This window comes from Schistocerca gregaria, chromosome X, assembly GCF_023897955.1.
Source record: "Schistocerca gregaria isolate iqSchGreg1 chromosome X, iqSchGreg1.2, whole genome shotgun sequence".
Taxonomy (NCBI): Eukaryota; Metazoa; Arthropoda; class Insecta; order Orthoptera; family Acrididae; genus Schistocerca; species Schistocerca gregaria.
This window is the reverse complement of record NC_064931.1, coordinates 141,041,099-141,061,091: the sequence shown is the minus strand read 5'-3', so window position 1 is coordinate 141,061,091 and position 19,993 is coordinate 141,041,099. Positions and strand designations below refer to the sequence as shown.

General features: G+C 41.8%; 1 protein-coding gene and 1 non-coding gene across 5 annotated transcripts in view; both read left to right on the top strand.

The window, feature by feature from the left end:
• LOC126297535 (excitatory amino acid transporter 1) overlaps positions 1–19,993 on the top strand; it is a 661,389-nt gene that overhangs the window by 469,965 nt on the left and 171,431 nt on the right. The gene's annotated exons all lie outside the window — the stretch shown is intronic.
• Positions 14,628–14,702, top strand: Trnas-cga (transfer RNA serine (anticodon CGA)). The gene has a single exon. It is a non-coding gene; the product is annotated as a tRNA-Ser (tRNA).

Here is a 19,993-nt window from a genome sequence, read left to right as displayed (position 1 = left end):
CTTGCACTGTACGTGCTTGAGCATTGTCCTGCAAAATGATGGTCAGGTCCTGCAGTAAGTGTCATCACTTCTGTCTCTAAACTGATCGTAGATTGTGTTCCAAAACTGAACAGCATAGAGACAGAAGTGATGACCCTTTCTGCAGGACCTGACCATCATTTTGCAGCTAAAGCATGCATAGTGCAAGCTGTTACTGATTTGTTTGCCTGAGGGGCTGCTAAGTGCTACACCACCTACTGCACTTCCCTGACTTAAGCCCTCGTGAGTTGAACGAAACTTCTAAACTGAATGGAACACTTCCCGGCATTCGTTGGAGAACTGCTACAAATTCGTCGGGCAGTAGCCCGCGCCGCTCGAACTGTAAACACAACTGTCCTGCTAAGAGCATCCTACGACTTCCACATCGCTGGCAACGGGTTATACACAATGCTGGGGACTACTTTCAAAGGTTAGTAAAACTTTGAAACACGTATCTACTTTGCACGAGTTGTAAATAAATAGTTGCTAGTGGGAAGATAACTACTGGCGAATTATGATATACATTGGAAGTTGTCAGAGGCTGTAGATACTGCGATAATGAACATCACAGCAGTCAGTTGGGCTGTAAAGGAACAGGCATTTCTAAGAAGAGCAACCACAGAAGCTCGACAGACATACATAAGTAGAATGAAGATAATTTCAAATAAACCTGGGGTGATAGAAGAAAACTTCAACTGATCGACGAAAAAGAAAATATTGTAATATTAGGAAAAGACAGGAATACAACAATGTAAGTCGCTTAGGAATGAAATAAATAGGAAGTCAAGAGAAGTCAAAACGAAATGCCTGGAGGAAAATGCAAAAAAATCGAAAAAGAAACGCTAATCGGAAGGGATGAGTTAGCATATACTGTAGAAATGTCAATACAGCACTCGATGAAATAAAAGCAATGGTGGCAGCATTAAGAGTGCAATGGGAATTCCACTGTTAAACGCAGAGGAGAGAACAGATTGCTGGAAAAAGTATATTGAAGGCCTCTACGAGGGAAGCAACTGCATGATGACGTGGTAGAAGAAGAAATGGGAATTGATATGAAAGACATAGGAGATCCCGTATTAGAGTCAAAATTTTACACAGTTACGGAAGACTTTCGATGAAATAAAGGAAAATGTATAGGTAACATTTCTCCCAAATTTTTGAACTCAGTCCGCAGCTCGTGGTCGTGCGGTAGCGTTCTCGCTTCCCGCGCCCGGGTTCCCGGGTTCGATTTCCGGCGGGGTCAGGGATTTTCTCTGCCTCACGATGACTGGGTGTTGTGTGATGTCCTTAGGTTAGTTAGGTTTAAGTAGTTCTAAGTTCTAGTGGACTGATGACCATAGATGTTAAGTCCCATAGTGCTCAGAGCCACTTGAACCATTTTGAACTCATTCGGGGAAGTGCCAATAAATTACTATTCGTGGTGATAGGTAGACTCTATGAGACTGGAGGATATAGTATCAGACTTTCGGGAAAAATGATCCACAAAATTTGAAAGATAGCAAGGTAGATACGTACGAGAACTATCGCACAGTCAGCGTAACGGCTCATGCATTCTAGCTGATGACAAGAATAATAAAAGGAAGAATGGTAAAGAAAAGTGAGAATATGTTACCTGATGATCAATTTGACTTTCGAAAAGGGAAAAGCACCAGGGAGACAGTTCTGACATTGCACTTGATGTGGCAACAAGACTGAAGAAAAATCGTGGCACATTCATAGGATTTGTCGAAGTAGAAAAAATTTTCGGCAACGTAAAACGTTGCAAGATGTTATAAATTCTGAGAAAAATCGGAGTAAGCTCTTGAGAAAGACGGATAATATACAATATGAAAAAGAACAAAGAGGTAACGGTAAGTCCGGAAGACAAAGAACGAAGTGCTCTGTTCAAAATGGGTGTAAGACACGGATGCTGCCTTTCACCCCTACTGTTAAATCTGTTCACCGAAGACGTAATGACGGACATAAAGGACGGTTTCAGAAGTGGGATAAGAATTCGTTGTGATAGGCTCAAATGGCTCTGAGCACTATGGGACTTATGAGGTCATCAGTCCCCTAGAACATAGAACTACTTAAACCTAACTAACCTAAGGACATCACACTCATCCATGCCCGAGGCAGGATTCGAGCCTGCGACCGTAGCGTTCGTGTGGTTCTAGACTGTAGCGCCTAGAACCGGCCGGCCGTTGTGATAGGAAATCAATGACAAGATTCGTTGACGACATTCCTGCCCTCACTAAAAGCGAGGAATTACAGGAACTGTTGCATAGAATAAACAATCTAATGAGCACAGAATATGAAATGAGTGTAAACCAGAGAAAGACGAAAGGAATGAAGAGTTACAGAAAAAAAATCTGTTGGCTTAACATTGATGACCACGAAGTAGATGACTTAAGGAATTCTGCTACCTCGGAAGCAAAACAATGCTTGGCCGACGAAGCAGGAGGTCATATAAAGCAGACTAGCAAAGGCAAAGAGGGCATTCCTGCCAAAATAAATCAACTAACAACAAACGTAAGCTTACTGGAGCACAGTGCTGCATTGTAGTGAACCACTGACTACAGTAAAACTATAAAATAAGAGAATTGAAGCTTTGAGATGTATCGCTACCGAAGGATCGTGAAAAGTAGGGGGACTGATAAGATCAGAAATAGGGAGGCTCTTCACAGAATCGGAGGAGAAAAAAAATGTGGAAAACATTGACAATAAAAAGGGACATAATAATACGTTTTTAAGACGTTAGGGAGTAACTTCCATGGAGCTGTGGAGGGAAAAAACTGTACGGTATGACAGAAATTGGAATGCATCCAACAAATAATTGAAGATGTAGGGTGCCAGTGCTACTCTGGCACAGGACAGGAATTCATGGAGGGCCGCATTGGACCAATCAGAAGACTGATCAACACTGGCCCAAACAGAATTCACTTAGTAATTACCACACCAAAATGTCCCAAGAGTAACCAAAACCTTCTCTTTTATTAAATGGCATGTTCTGGCATTGACGATGGTGACTCGTTGTCAAAATGTTGTATTGCCATGTTAAGCAAACAGGCAAAGTGCTTCGTGCATCCAGCCCCACAAAAGAAATGTGTGGATGATGTAGTGTGTGAAACTTCTGGAAACATTCTTCGCCTTCTATAAAGCTTTGCGTTTTTATCACTAAACCTTGGGCACGTTTCTTTATTGTTGAGAGGTCCAAAACCGAAAAAGAACTGGAGATCGTCTGACACAAATCTAGGTAGGTCCGGCTACAACACAAGCCAAACGAATGAATGTATTGACTGTGCAGCGTGTAGGTGTTTATTTCAAGAGCGTAATTTCCTTTTCAGAGAGTTCTCAGTGATTAATTCTCTGCCACGTATCAGTTGTCTTAATCCTTTTCGATGTTTTGTTGATTCTGATTTACAACGCTATCCTGAAATAAAGCTACTTGAATCAGCATCTCTACACATCTTTGCGACTCACTTCCAGTTACCGTAACTTCAACTACTTCCTTGTTGACTAACGGGGCATGTGCGGCGATTCTGAACATTTGACTGCGCGCAATAAGCTGTTAACATTTCCTGCTTTCAAGGAAGTATGTCGTGGGTGGCCTTAGACCTGTGGCTTAGCAGAAAAGATGCTGCTGTTGCGCAAGAGTTCTGGGCGATTTCCACATTTACGTGGGTGAAATCGTATCTGGCTATACAGCACAATGGTTGAAGCTCTAGCCGCCAGGGCAGAACGCTGATTAAGACCCGTCTGTGCGCCATGCGTCACATCAGAGAAAAGCAATTAGGCCAACAGGCCTGATCATAGTCAAACTTCCTCATAAGTATATTTGTATTTAAGAAATCCCTACGGTTAGCTCTTTTGTGCCTACGACCAGGAACTCGTTCGTGGCCAATTTGTTGTAGAAAAAAATATCTATGTGGAAATGTCGGCATCAGTATTGTGTATCATTGCACGTTTCAAACTATATCTTTGTCTTCATCAGAAAAGCAACTGGCTGCCACGATGGGAATCCACATACGTAAATGGTGTAGAAACGACTACACCGTCCCCAAATTTCACACGTCGCTACAGCATCAGGGATCTCATCCACGCAGTATACACTGAGGAGCATGAACCTTTTTAACCTGTCAGTATAAGGCACCCACGTCTGCACGTTGATGACCGTATAGCTCATATTAGTGATTCGCTACCTTCTCTGAAACAATTATTCCTGAGAGTAATCAAATACTAGTTACTAACCTCCCCCCCCCCCCTCCCCACCACTCCTCCCACCATCAGTGTTACCATCTATCTAAATTTCACAATGAGAGAGAATGTTTTAGAACATTCATTTTTAAAAATAACAAATGATACTCAGTTTTTGTAGGTGTTTTATCAAATGGCGAACTAATGAGTCAATGAGACAGTTGGCACTGCTTATTTCTTACAATTTGTTTTTATAGGATTACGAAGCAATTGCCAGCGTATCTCGAGTGCTACTTAAAACACCTCTTAGAAAAGAAAGCTTGCTATACACATTTAGGATAGACACTTGCTATAAAACATGATTCCTTTTCACCACTTCTCTCTCTACTGGCACTTCCTTCTCCCATACCCTGCATCCCCACTTAAAATCGATAAAGTTAAAATGTGTGCGCTACATTTACCGTTTGTAAATCACTTGAATGTTGGACTCCTTACTTCTGTAATAGCAGAAACTGAAAGACTTTACACTGCCAATGGTCTGTCTAACCACTGCTAGTAATAATAATAATAATAATAATAATAATAATAATAATAATAATAATAATAATAATAATGGATGACGATGACGACATTACGTAGAACTTGCAGCAGTTTTGGGAGCCATTACACAGTTACTGTTGTAGTGTGCTGTTCGTTTACCAAAGTAAATAATGCAGCAAATTTCTAATCTATTGCAGGAATTAACTACAACTTAGAGAAGGCATTTTTATCAGATATTCGAACATATGTGACGTATATGTCTCAATTTTACTGACATACATGCATGCTGCAAAGTACATAGTATGTGTGTAGTGAGTAAACTACGTGAGGGAGATGATGTCAATACATTCGTTTCAGAAGCTGTAGCCTCCCCCATATTGTGCTACGCGTTAATGCTAGTATTTCAAGAAAAATATAGTTATTGGTAATTTATATAATCAATATCACAATCTTATGAAGTCGCGATAATAGTAATGATCATTTAAAAAGAGTTTAGTTTCATGATCGAAGCACAATCGAACCTTTACGTTTTTATCCATCAGAAACTTTCATTTTACCCCTCAAGGAGTAATTACCCCTGATTGGGAAGTATTGCTCCGTATAGAGAGATTCCGAAGTCCACCTACAACACTGAGCAGGTAGTTCAGGGATGTTTTCTGAATATTTTGGTATAAGGGACATTTGGTCTCCGGTGACTTGCTAAACTGAAATTTCATTTTATTGTTTATTGTTCGATTTGCTTTTGCATCTGTATTACACTGAAAATACCTGCATACCAGTGCAGACGACGGCGGTATGCGATTCCATTCATTCGAAATATTTGCTGTTCACAACAGTAATGTCCAATTTACTTCTCGGCCACAAACTCCTATTCAATATTGTTTCTCTCTCTCTCTCTCTCTCTCTCTCTCTCTCTCTCTCTCTCTCTCTCTCTCTCTTTCTTTTTCTTTTATTTTACGGCAGTCTTAGGTCTCAGTTATACGTTAACAGCGATAGACAGTGGAATGGATAGATAAACTAACGAAGTGTTGGCCAGCATGTGTCTCGTCTAATGGTTTCATTGAATGCAATAGAAGGGGCAGGACAATGACTGTATACTTGGCGGTAACGCAGCGACATCATAGTACTTAGGCGTGTGAGTGTTTTTGCATTACTCTGCATTTGTTGTTGTCGAATACAACGTAATTACACAATCTCTTCCGAACTACTGGAAAATACGGGTGCCTTTGCAAAAATACTCAGAAAAATATCCTGAACAACCACCGAAATTATGTCACAGGAGTTAGATTTCACGATATATAAAGTTGTTCAACGTACATTGTGAATTACGTGAGATCCTTGATGATTTATAACTGACGATTGGATGTTAGTGATTTGTATCTGCATAAACAAGAACTTTATTCGCAAGGGTGTCTTGGGCCACTGCCTCTTTTCAGGTTCTTTCACGTGACCTACTGCAGTGTTAGGCGAAACGCTTGCGATATGGCGCGGACAACATGTTCCATGCGGCCTGTAGCTCATTCACACTAAGAGACTACTGAGAAGTATGGGCCATCTTCTACGACGTATTGGGAACCATAATACTGCGCTCCGCAAAGGGCACCAATACGTTATTAGCAGCTGTGGATATCTCTCAACTTTGCGATAGCCATTGGTTTCCTGACGAATGCAGTGAAAGATACCGTCGAAATTTGCAATTTTGTTCTTAGTATGTAGTTCAAATGGTTCAAATGGCTCTGAGCAATATGGGACTTAACATCTGAGGTCACCAGTCCCCTAGAACTTTGAACTACTTAAACCTGACTAACCTAAGGACATTACACACCTGCGACAATAGCGGTTGCGCGGTTCCAGATTGAAGCGCCTAGAAACGCTCGACCACACGTGGAGGCTTAGTATGTAGTTACTTTACTCTACTGATGACTTTACAAGAGTGGAGTGAATGATAAAATAAGACTGCTTTCTAAACACAGATGCTGTATCACGCATTTGTGTATACAAAAGTAACGTTTTGATTAACAATACATTGAGTACTCGGAAATGTTGTGACGTGAAAACTGAACCATAAACAGCTTTTAGGTGGAAAACAGGGCAGCAGTTGGGCTGAAGTGCGCAATAAGAGCAGCCCAGTGACCCATAAACATGGCAGGCCCTGTTCTGTTCGCCACATGTGCCCGCGGCCAGTTATATCTCCCAACCACCCCAACCCAACAGTCGTTATGGCTCACAGCTAAACTTAGCACGCGTTACGTATTCCCATCATCTCAGTAGTAAAGATGGACGTGATGAGTCCCACATCATCTAAGCGTTAGAGTTGATAGGAGTCGCAAGCGTTAAGGCTTCCTCAAGACGCGAAACCAGAGAAGGTAGAGATGTACACCGGAGCCTGGAGCGAAGTCGACGTTCTAATTCATTCCACAGGTGTTCCATTGAGTTCAGGGGGGTACACGGCGCAGGCTAGTCCATTTCAAGAATGTTACTGTTCACAGTCCATTGCGTCACAGATAGCTGCTTTATGCCGAGGTGCACGTCATGCTAATACAGTCAGTCATCGCCTATGAACTATTCCTGTACTGTACATAGTACACAATGCGACAAAATTTAGCGTTTTCTTATGCGTAATAAGAGCATCACACCTTAACATCTACATCTACATGGATACTCTGCAAATCACATTTAAGTGCCTGGCAGAGGGTTCATCGAACCATCTTCACAATTTTCTATTATTCCAATCTGGTATAGCGCGCGGAAAGAATGAACACCTATATCTTTCCGTACGAATTCTGATTTCCCTTATTTTATCGTGGTGATCGTTCCTCCCTATGTAGGTCGGTGTCAACAAAATGTTTTCGCATTCGGAGGAGAAATTTGGTGATTGGAATTTCGTGAGAACAATCCATCGCAACGAAAAACGCCTTTTTTAAAAATGATTTCCAGCCCAAACCCTGTATCATTTCTGTGACACTCTCTCCCATATTTCACGATAATACAAAACGTGCTGCTTTTCTTTGAACTTTTTCGATATACTCTGTCAGTCCTATCTGGCAAGGATCCCACACCGCGCAGCAGTACTCTGAAAGAGGACGGACAAGCGTAGTGTCTCCTTAGTAGGTCTGTTACATTTTCTAAGTGTCCTGCCAATAAAACGCAGCCTTTGGTTAGCCTTTACCCCAACATTTTCTATGAGTTCCTTCCAATTTAAGTTGTTCGTAATTGCAATACCTAGGTATTTAGTTGAATTTACGGCTTTTAGATTAGACTGATTCATCGTGTAACCGTTCCTTTGAGCATTAATATGGATTACCTCACACTTTTCGTTATTTAGGGTCAACTGCCACTTTTCGCACGATTTACATATTTTTTCTCAATCGTTTTGTAATTTGTTTTGATCTTCTGATGACTTTATTAGTCGGTAAACGACAGTGTCATCTGCAAACAACCGAAGACGGCTGCTCAGATTGTCTCCCAAACCGTTTATATGGATAAGGAACAGAAAAGGGCCTATAACACTACCGTGGGGAACGCCAGAAACCACTTCTGTTTTACTCGCTGACTTTCCGTCAATTACTACGAACTGTAACCCCTCTGACAGGAAATCGCAAATCCAGTCACATAACTGAGACGATATTCCATAAGCACGCAATTTCACTACTAGCCGCTTGTGTGGTACAGTGTCGAAAGTCTTCCGGAAATCCAGGAATACGGAATCGATCTGAAATCCCTTGTCAACAGCACTAAGCCCTTCTTGTGAATAAAGAGCTAGTTGTCTCACAGGAATGATGTTTTCTAAACCCATGTTGACTGTGTGTCAACAGACCGTTTCCTTCGAGGTAATTCATAATCTTAGAACACAATATATGTTCTAAAATCCTGCTGCATATCGACGTTAACGACATGGGCCTGTAATTTAGTGGATTACTCCTACTACCTTTCTTGAATATTGGTGTGACCTGTGCAACTTTCCAGTCTTCGGGTACGGATCTTTCGTCGAGCGAACGGTTGTATATGATTGTTAAGTATGGAGGTAACACATTAGCATACTCCGAAAGGAACCTAATTGGTATACAGTCTGGACCAGAGGACTCTTTTTTATTGATTTAAGTTGCTTCACTACTCCGAGGATATTTACTTCTACGTTACTCATGTTGGCAACAGTTCTCGATTCGAATTCTGAATTATTTACTTCGTCTTCTTTTGTGAAGGCATTTCGGAAGGCTATGTTTAGTGACTCTGCTTTGGCAGCATTGTCTTCAATAGTATCTCCATTGTTATAGCGCAGAGAATGCATTGAGTGTTTCTTGCCGCTAACATACAACGAAATCACCTCTCATACCGAGCATCACAATCTCTGTAGTTCACTGTCGGCACTACATACAATGACAGGTAACGTTCCCCACGCATTAGCCAAACCCAAATACTTCCATCGGATTGCCACAGGGTATAGCGTGACTCATCACTTCAAATCACCCGTTTCCATTCCACCACCGTCCGATGGCGTCGCTCTTTGTACCGCCACAAGCGCCGCTTAGCTTTGACCACCCAAATGTGTGGCTCACGTGTAGCATCTCGACCACTGTACCTGTTGGTACCATTTTGAAATTCCCAGGTGATTCCATCCGCTAATTTCATTCGATTTCTTACCTCCTCCGCAATTTTCAACAGCTCCTGTTCATCAGTACATGAAGTCCACCTGGTCTTGGATCAGCTGCGGTTGTACCTTTACGTTTTCTATTTACGATCACATCACCAACTATCGACTTGGGCAACTTTAGAATGGCTGGAATTTCCCTGACGGACTCCTCCATATCTACTCATTGTTCATAGCCACTGAGGCCTCCTGGTCGACCCATTGTTTGAATACTGCTTCTGTACTGACAATACGATCCTCCCCACATCCTGTTACACTAGTGGGTCCACTTCTCCTGACAATTGGCGGTAAAATCCGTATTACATAGGGGAGTCCAAAGTAATCTGTCAGATAGTGTACCAGGTGTACCGGTATGAAATGAGCGTTAAGATACAAATGTGTTGATAGGGAACGTTTGTTGTGAGCGAGCGTTAATTTTTTTTTTGTTTGGTTGGTATGACATCTGTTAAAGATATTTAGCGTACATCAAGTCATGGAACAAACATCATCATATGTTTTCATCGTGTTAACAATGTCGGATTTTGTACCAGAAAGTGATGATTTGCGGAAAGCATTAATTCTTGGTTTTCATTTGAAAAAAAATGCTGTAGAGTCGCATCGAATGCTTGTCGAGGCATATGGTGATCATGCTCTATCAGAAGCAACATGCAAAAGATTGTTTCAAGGGTTCAGAAATAATAATTTTGATGTAAGAAATGACCGTGGAAGATCGCCAAAAAGTTCTAAGACGCCGAATTGCAAGCAATATTGGATGAAGATGATACTTCGAGTCAGAAGCAAATAGCAGCAATGCTAAATGTTGCACAAGAAACAATTTCTGACCGTTTGAAAGCTATGGGAAAGATCCAAAAGCGTGGAAAATGCATGCCACATACATTGAATCCAAGACAGATGGAAAACCGGATAACCATTTGTCAAATTTTGCTTCAAAGACTTGAAAGAAAATCAGTTTTGTATCGAATTGTTACTGGCGATGAAAAATAGATTTCTTTTAAGAATCCTAAACGGGACAACCATCAACATCGACTGCAAAACCAGATCGATTCGGCAAGAAGACAATGCTCTGTATTTGGTGGGATCAGAAAGGTTGGTGTATCATGAGCTTCTAAAACCCGGTGAAACTCTGAATACTAATCGATACAGACAACAAATGACCAATTTGAACTATTCATTGATCGAAAAAAGACCAGAATGTGCCAGAAGACGTGGCAAAGTATTTTTTTTACACGACATTGCACCTGCACACAAAGCAAAACTGGTTGAAGATACAATGAAAACACTTGGCTGGGAGCTGCTACCCCACCCACCGTGTTCACCAGACTTGGCCCTTTCCGACTACCATTTGTTTTTATCAATGGGGCACACATTGGCTAAGGAGCATTTCGATTCCTACGAAGAAGTCGAAAATTGAGTGTCTGATTGGTTTGGTTCAAAAGACGAACATTTCTATTAGCGTGGTATCCACAAACTGCCAGAAAGGTGGTCATAATGTATCCAAAGCAATGGTCAGTACTTTGAATAAATTGTTTTTGCTTTTCAATTCAAAATTGTTTCATTTTCACAAAAAATGGTCATTTCATACCGGTACACCTGGTATTTTCGGAGCAGGATATCGTTAGAGAACAAGATAAAGATCAATTATAATATATTTAACTCATAACTGTGTCTAAAGTGTGTAAACAGCGAAGATTTGTAATCGAAGGCACATCTAAAAAATACCTAACAAAACTGGAAAATCTCTTTTACTACAGCAAAATTGTTGATCGTAGGTGCGGTCACCTCTACTTTGGCACACGTGGTTGCAAGCCCTCTCGTAACATACTTCACGATGTCCATTCTGTGCGGTGTATGCCTTCATCTGCAAGTAATTTTCCACCAGCGCAATTCTATGAGGAAATCAGGACCAACTAAAACTCTAGAAGGACGCATTTGTGGCTGCAGTGCTTCGTCTATGTACCTCTTTGCTTTTACAATATTTCTCCGATCGTCTACTGGCATGTGAATCTCCATACACTCATCAAACATGCCGCCTCTCGACAAAAGAAACACTCGACGTAACCGGCCTCTTTCCATGGTGTTCTTGCAATAGAGCTGGGGACTAGTTTCCCATAAAACAATTTCTGCCTGGAATAATTTCTCACAATAAAGCGGTAGTCAGCTACTAAAAGTTTCCCATTCATTCACGCTCCAAACTCTGTGCTGTAGGTCCCACACACAATAAAAGCGCGCGCTGATAACCACGCAGTTGAACGCCCCACAAAGCAAACAATAAAAGCGCCGAGCGTAGTGACCGCGCGGTTAGAGGCACCATGTCACGGATTGCGCGGGTCCCTTCCGCCAGAGGTCCTCAACAGTTTGGTCCCTTAGGAAAAACACACACACACACACACACATACACACACACACACCTGACTCTGCACTACCAGGTACAGAGAACACAACTGGCAAACATTAACGTACACGCACTGATTGTTTGGGAAAATACAGACGCCGAGGCAACTGGAAATACGGCAAATACTGTTAGATTTCGTGGTGCTGCTAAGGTCTGTTGTGGAGCAGATTCTCTTCAACAAAAAATGACGCTTTGTGACACACTAACATAGCTGAGCACGCACTCTCTCTTAGCTGCTTAACGACTGACGAGGATTCTACCCTAAAATGAAGGCTCCAGGTTATATCTTTGTGGAATTACATCGCAAACTTCTCTTGGAAACTGCAGAATTGTCACAAAAAAGTGTAAATCTGACTGATACATTGTTTTCCATTACATTTTAATAACAGGCCTTTCTCAAGTCGAAAAATAAGTCACAATGTGATAGTTTTAGCAGTCACCTCACAAAGAATTTGGTTCTACAGTGTGTAGATTTAATTTGGTAAACGTTATCCATAGAACGGGCATTTCCAGCACTCAGTTTAATACCATTTGTTATTTGTGTAAATATTAGTCGTTTAGCATATTGTTCGCATGGGTATCTATTAATAAAGGTTACACAACGACGTTTCATTCTTATCCTAAAGTTAAAGATCCGACATAATTAAGGTGAATAATGACCTTTTTCTCAGACGCAACATTTCGGTGCACGGGTTGTCCACATTATATATATTGTTGGAATATAACTTGAAACAGAAAATTCGCACGAAATCAGCAGACGGAATCGCTGGGAAGTTCTAAAATGTTACTAGCAGTGCAGCTAGCACAATGAGTGTGCGTAGCAAGTTGAGAAGAATGGGGTACACTGGTAGATCTGCCCTCATAGGCCACCCGCTTCTGCAGTCAGTGTTAAGCGACGCTCTAAGCTGGTGTAAAGATCGAAGCCGCTGGAGCGTGGTGGACTGAAAGCAAGTGATGAGGAATAATACACCCCGTGACATTCCAATAAAAGGATTTGCGTTCGGCAAATATCTTGAGGGAGGTACGTCCCATTCTGTGTAGCGCCAACAGTGTACTGAAAAGGTGTTACTGCGTGGGGTTTGTTTTTGTGGTTACGGCACGATCTCCTTATTCAACTTAACAGAACGCTAAATGCGGAAGGCTACGAACACTTTTTACAGCATTTTGAATTGCGCACGGTAGGGGAAAAGTTCGAAGACGATTATTGTATCGCGATGACAATGCACCGTGTCATGATAAAGCATCTGTGAGACAATGACTGTAGACAATAAAAAACCTGAAATGGTTTGCTCTGCCCAGAGTCCTGACCTGGAACACTTTCGGGATTAGACCTGGTTTCGGCTCTCGCGGAAGAATGGGCTGCCATTCCTTCACAGACATTCAGACACCAAAAGTGACCCCAGCAGCGGTCAAGCCGTCACTTTTGTCCAGAGTGTATCTTGCAATTACTCACTGGTGGAAAGCTGAAATGCGAACTCACATATTGATTGGCACAGTACGTCTAACTGGAACTATAAAATTCGATATAAGAGTTTAACTTTTTGGATTCTTCAGAAATATGTCTTTGTCTCTTACATAGCCGTATATAAGAGAGGTAGTGGTTAGACACTTCACTGTAGCCGCCTTTCAAATAATAAATACTGGGGCAAATGTGGAAGCAAGAGACAGCTGCCTATGTACCAGTGATCTACTTCAGTTCATATCCGATGTATAAAATAAAGTTACCGACGACATACTGCGTGAAGAAAATCTGTCTGCTACTTGCAGAAACGGATAACTAACATAAATAAGAAATATAAGTATGACCAGAATGTAATAGATACATAAATTTGTTCCTTTTCGGAGGAAAAGAGCCAATCTTTTTTTTATTATTTCTTTTAATCTTAGTCGTGAGTGTTAGCGTCTCTAAGCGGCTCGTCAGGGTTACAGAAGCTGATGTAAGGCTTGTTTCGAAAAACAGCGTTATTTTGTGATGGTGAAGGCACTAGACTCCCAGCGAATAGGAGTTGGATACTAATTCCATGATTTTTGTATTCCTCTATTTCTGTAAGTCACTTCATTCTAATACTGTGACTGCCCCTCCTTTATTTCACATCGTTGGCGGGATGCTCCACACAATTCTTCCTCGGTTCTCCTGATAGCATACTCTGCGACGTGATTACCGTTGCAGGCCTTCCTTAGTGCCTTCTGAAAATAAACTAATGGAAAAACTCGGTTCAACTTAGCTATTTCGAAGTATATCTTGGGTTATTTATACAAGAAAAGTAGGAAGCCCGCATTTTCCGTGAAGGTTACAGCGAAATACTTCGAGATTCACATGAGCGTATGAAATGTATTCATAGTGAAACTTCCTGGCAGATTAAAACTGTGTGCCCGACCGAGACTCGAACTCGGGACCTTTGCCTTTCGCGGGCAAGTGCTCTACCAACTGAGCTACCGAAGCACGACTCACGTCCGGTACTCACAGCTTTACTCCTGCCAGTACCTCGTCTCCTACCTTCCAAACTTTACAGAAGCTCTTCTGCGAAACTTGCAGAACTAGCACTCCTGAAAGAAAGGATATTGCGGAGACATGGCTTAGCCACAGCCTGGGGGATGTTTCCAGAATGAGATTTTCACACTGCAGCGGAGTGTGCGCTGATATGAAACTTCCTGGCAGATTAAAACTGTGTGCCCGATCGAGACTCGAACTCGGGACCTTTGCCTTTCGCGGGCAAGTGCTCTACCAACTGAGCTACCTAAGCACGACTCACGTCCGGTACTCACAGTTTCGCAGAAGAGCTTCTGTAAAGTTTGGAAGGTAGGAGACGAGGTACTGGCAGAAGTAAAGCTGTGAGTACCGGACGTGAGTCGTGCTTCGGTAGCTCAGTTGGTAGAGCACTTGCCCGCGAAAGGCAAAGGTCCCGAGTTCGAGTCTCGGTCGGGCACACAGTTTTAATCTGCCAGGAAGTTTCATATCAGCGCACACTCCGCTGCAGAGTGAAAATCTCATTCTGTATTCATAGTGTTTTACACTGACTTAGCATATGTCACAGTGGGGCACAGATAGCGCAGGTGTGTCGTATGTGTGCCACACCCCCTCTGTGCCACGTGCTGTTGTATAGGAGACTCTCTGAGAAGTGGTTGTGCAAGTGATTTCTGTAACATGCAACGTCATCGTGAGATGGCGCCGTTCGAACGGGGTATGGTGGTCGGTGCCAAACGGATGGGAATTTAGATTTTGGCAGTGGTGCAGAAATTCGACTTCACACTTTCAACCGTGTCCAGGGTGTATCGTGTTCTGAGCCCTATCAAGCATATCTGGGATGGCATAGAACGCAGGTCCCGTGCCATGGATTCTGCACCCACTAACAGATCAGAATTGGCTGCCGCTCTGCAAACGATTTGGTATCAGCTGCTTCCAGAAGAGTACTAGGGACTTGTACACTCACTTCCATGGCGTGTCTCTGCAGTCCGCATGGCAATGGGAGACCCCACGCGATATTACGTACCATCACATTTGCTAAGTCATTAGTGTTCGCCCTTTTCGTTCCTGCCCAGTGCGCCCATTTAACGCCCTCTCTCGACCTGGTAAGATGTAAACCTAAAGTAGTGGTCATATTAAATGCGCTCATGAACGACTCTTACAAAATTTACTAGAAATCCTTAGTTCCGTAAGTCAGAGTACTTAGCGATTTTGCAGCAAAATTTAGGCAGTGTGTTACACATACCGATGACACAACAGTTATTTTCTAAACATAGGTCAAATCCCTGTCTGGCTATTCCGATGAAAGTTTTTTGTGATTTACCTAAATCGTCGGGGACATTTACTTTGAGAGGGGTACAACCGAATTCCTATCCCCATACCTGTCAAGTAAAACATCTTGATCATTCTGTGATCAACTCATCAACATAACGTTGAAACCTAGTGTGATTTCATAAACTGTTCAAGGTAGCAAAATAAGTTTTTTCACAAGAGGTAGAACACAAAGCTGTAGTATAGTTGAAACCACAATTTTTTATCCAACGAGACAATAAAGCAACAACTTATACTAGAACAATATACTTCTGCTAACCGCATCGAGAACTCTTAAAACACAAGAGCATTGACATATCACTTCCAATTAATATTCGCACTGAAACATAGAGCAAATGGGTAGACGGACAGCAGAGAGCAGCCACTGCCAGTAGGTTCACACGTGATATAACATACGGAGACAAAAACCGAATTTTGGAAACCGATTTTCGCTGTCATGTTTATATAACGACACCTATAGCTGCATTCCTAGACGGGTAAAATGTAGCGTCTGAGATTCGGATTTCCCGGTTTCTGATTCAGCCAGTACAATGGCAGTTTCTTTTCAATTAAATATTGGAGCCAGACAAGTACATTCTCACACTAATGTTTCTACTTCTTCTTCACTGTACAAAAAGTCACTCCGTCCAGATTAGCTGAATTTTTTTAGGAACGAGACATAACCTGGTAACCCAAGCACGTTTCAAAAACTGTTTTGTGTCTACGATGAAGCGAAAATAGATTGTGGAAATGGAAATCCGGAGCTACAACCGCGTTTCCTGAATCGGTATTGAAATGTTTACGTCATCAACCAGGAGCGGTATTGGGAAATTGTTTTACGAAATCCGGTTTTTAGGAGAGCCAGTTAAAAATAGTATATGTTTACGTGCCAGTGGAGGTGCTGAAATTGTGCCGTCCCAGCAGCAGTGGTTCTCACATTTTCCACTATAGCCGTAGCGTGTCTTTTTTTCCTCTACTGAAAGTAACAAACACATTGTTGCCATTCTTCTCATGCCAATAACACTCTGTCACTAAATACAGTACCTTAGTCCATAAAAAATCGACAGAAGTAGGTTGTTGCGATGTTAGTAAGTAAGAGCTATTTTTTTCTGATAGAGAATAAAGAAATTCTGTTGGCAAATGTATTTAGGTAATCTGCCACTTTGCAGTGCAGTAAAAACAAACCAAAGCATGAAGTTCTTACCTCAGTTTGGACGAAAAGCACATGTCGCTGACCAAATTTAAAGTGTAAACATGAAGTATTTCAAAGTTAAAATGAATCCCAGAAACACGTATTTAACCAAATGAGCCAGTAATTAGAATATGATTAATAACGCTTCCTACTGATTTTCTATAAATAATAACCTCAAATTCACACACGCACAGCATTACTGTAATCTTTGTATAATGGCTAAAGAAAAGTTATTGTTTATTGCATTTAACCACTTAACGGAAACCTAATTTCCTTATTTGCGAGTTGTGAAATCGTATTTTGTGGCCACATTACTTGTATATCCAAATAAGTACTTCATGTGTGTTTACTTTGATCGAGCTAGCATTTTCAAATGCCTACGGACGTGGCGAGATGTGTTAAGTTGGCGACAGCTGATCTTTAGCAGACGCACTGGCTGAAAGTGAGATATCAAATAGCATCTCAGATATACATAACACATGCCTGCAGAGTTCACCCAAGATCGTGAATTTTGCGGACTCTAGCCGTGGGCGCTTGCTGGAGTGATTCACTTGACGGCTCCAATTTGCTGAGGTCAGCGCCGAGGTCACTGCTAGCCGTCCGCTGGATCACAGGCGAGTGCTTCCACAAAGAAGCGCAAAATGACAGGCGCTGCTTCATCTCTGTATTCAGTTGTACTGCCAATCTCTTAGTGGCAATTCACACACTTCTGTTAGCTGTGTGTGTGTGTGTGTGTGTGTGTGTGTGTGTGTGTGTGTGTGTGTGTGTGTGTGTGTGTGTCGTGCGCGCGCGCGCTCTGTGCCCTGTCATGCGACATCGTTTTCAAATTAAACAAAATTTTTAAATAATTTATTAGCGAATGAACTGGTAACGCTCTTTTCCTAGAAATGAACATTTGTGTTCAGCATCGTTCAAAGGATTTCTTGTTACCTCCCCACGTTCTTAACGTACACGATGCTATCCGCGCGTGTCTTGTTGGTTGTGATAGTAACATTAACTTAAGCGCTACCTGGTGGTGGTGGTGGTGGTGGTGGTGGTAGTAGTAGTAGTAGTAGTAGTAGTAGTAGTAGTAGTAGTAACTAGCCGTTGGCACAGATCAAGCCATTGTTTTATTTTTAGCTACTGAGTTGGCAGCAATGTGCCAGCGAACCAACGTGGAAAGTAGTTTCAGTCCATCTGTTGCCACATCCGAAATACACTGTAAGACAGAAAAAAATATGCATCATAAAGGAATTGTCCGAATTGGACGGAAATCGGCAAATTTGACGTACGTGTACAGACAAACAATGATAACAATTTCAGAAATATTCGATGATTTATTCACGAGAAAGAGCTTCATAAATTGAGCAAGTCAGTAACACGTTGGTCCACGTCCTGCCCTTAACCAAGCAGTTATTGGGCTTGCCATTGATTGACAGAGTTGTTTGATGCCCTCCTGACAGATATAATGTAAAATTCTGTCCAATTCGTGAGCTAGATCCTCAAAATCTCGAACTAGTTGGAACTCTAGGGATTCTCAACTGGGGAAAGATCCGGTGACCTTTTTGGCAAAGGCATGGTTTGGCAAGCAAGGCGGCAAGCAATACAAACTCTGGGTGCGAGCGGGAATTATCTTGCTGAAATGTAAACCCAAGATGGATTGCAATGAAAGGAAACACAACGGGGCGCAGAATATCGTGAAGTACAGCTGTGTGTCGCGGATTACATCCAAAGAGGTCCTGCTACGAAAAGAAATGGCACCCCAGACCGCCATATGGCGAGCTACAGTCAGGATGGCATCCCACGACTGTCAGAGTCGTCTCCATAAACATCTCCACTGTTCACCGGGGCTCACTTCGAAGAGGAAATGTCACTGAAGACAATTCTACCCCATTACATGACATTTGAGGCCAAAGACGCCCTGGACTGCGGTATCGTACCAATGTGACTGGCGACCCCTATAAGGCCCGATAACCAGACTTGATAGCCTGGGGTGTTATTTCTTTTCCTAGCAGGACCTCTTTGGTTGCCATCCGCTGCACCCTTACACAGTGGCACGTGACAATTTTCTACACCCCATTTTGTTAGTCTTCATTGCAAGCCATCTGTGCTTACATTTCAGCAAGATAATCCCCACCCGCACATGGAGAGTGTTTCTATGGCTTGTCTTCGTGCTTACTAAACCCTACCTTGGTCAACAAGATCGCCGTATCTCTCCGCAACTAAGACTGTTTGGAGTATTGCGGGTAGGGACCCTCCCTCAACTAGCTCCGGCTTTCGACGGTGTAATGTGCCAATTGGACGGAATTTGGCACGATATCCCTGGGGAGGACATCCAACTATTTTATAAATCAAAGACAAGCCGAATAAATGCTTGGATAAGGGCCAGAGGTGGGCCATCGCGTTATTGACTTGTTCAGTTTGTGATGCTCTTTCTCTTTAATAAATTATAATTTTTTTCTGAAATTATGATCATTTGTCTCTGCGTGTACATTATATCAACAGATTTCCGTCCCACTCGGATAATTCGTTCGTGGTGCGTTTTTATAATCTGAGAGTGTATCATATACAAAGTAACAAAATATTTTTTCTGTTAAGTTCCGTTATATATTAGTTATCAATACTATCTGAATGCAAAATGCTCCATGTGTCGCTCAACGCAGTATAATACCTCAATAATAGCAACAATTTCTAACACTTTTAATTCTGTTGCATACACTGTCACCCATGCACTGCTACAGTGGAATATTATAGGGAACTGAAAAAAAGAAAAAGTTTGGGGGCAAAAAAGATCGTAGTTTCAGTGCCGAAATACACAGATACCGGACGATGATGATATTGATTATCTCGTAGACGTTAATGCCTTTTACAACAGAATTTTGTTTCTTAAAGAAACTTGTAGCAGCTTTGACAGACATATTTCGGTAGTCTCGTGTTGTGATGATGGTTACAATTACCTCCTTAGTACAAATATATTGTTTTGAGTATTTTAGTTTGATCATATGCTACTTCTTAGAAGGAACTTGGCTCCACTTTTCATTTATGTTATTATACCAAGAAAACAATTATATTACTCATATATGTTGTAGACCACTGAGATTCCTATAGAAATGAATAGATATAGATTGAGATGTGAAAAGAATTGAGTTGTATGGAAGATTAACTGTTCTTATTTTATACCAAATTAGGCTATTGAAGTTTAACTAGGATCCGAGGAAAAATGGCCACTCACTTAATTTTATAAACATATTGCATTAAAAGGACCAGCTCTCA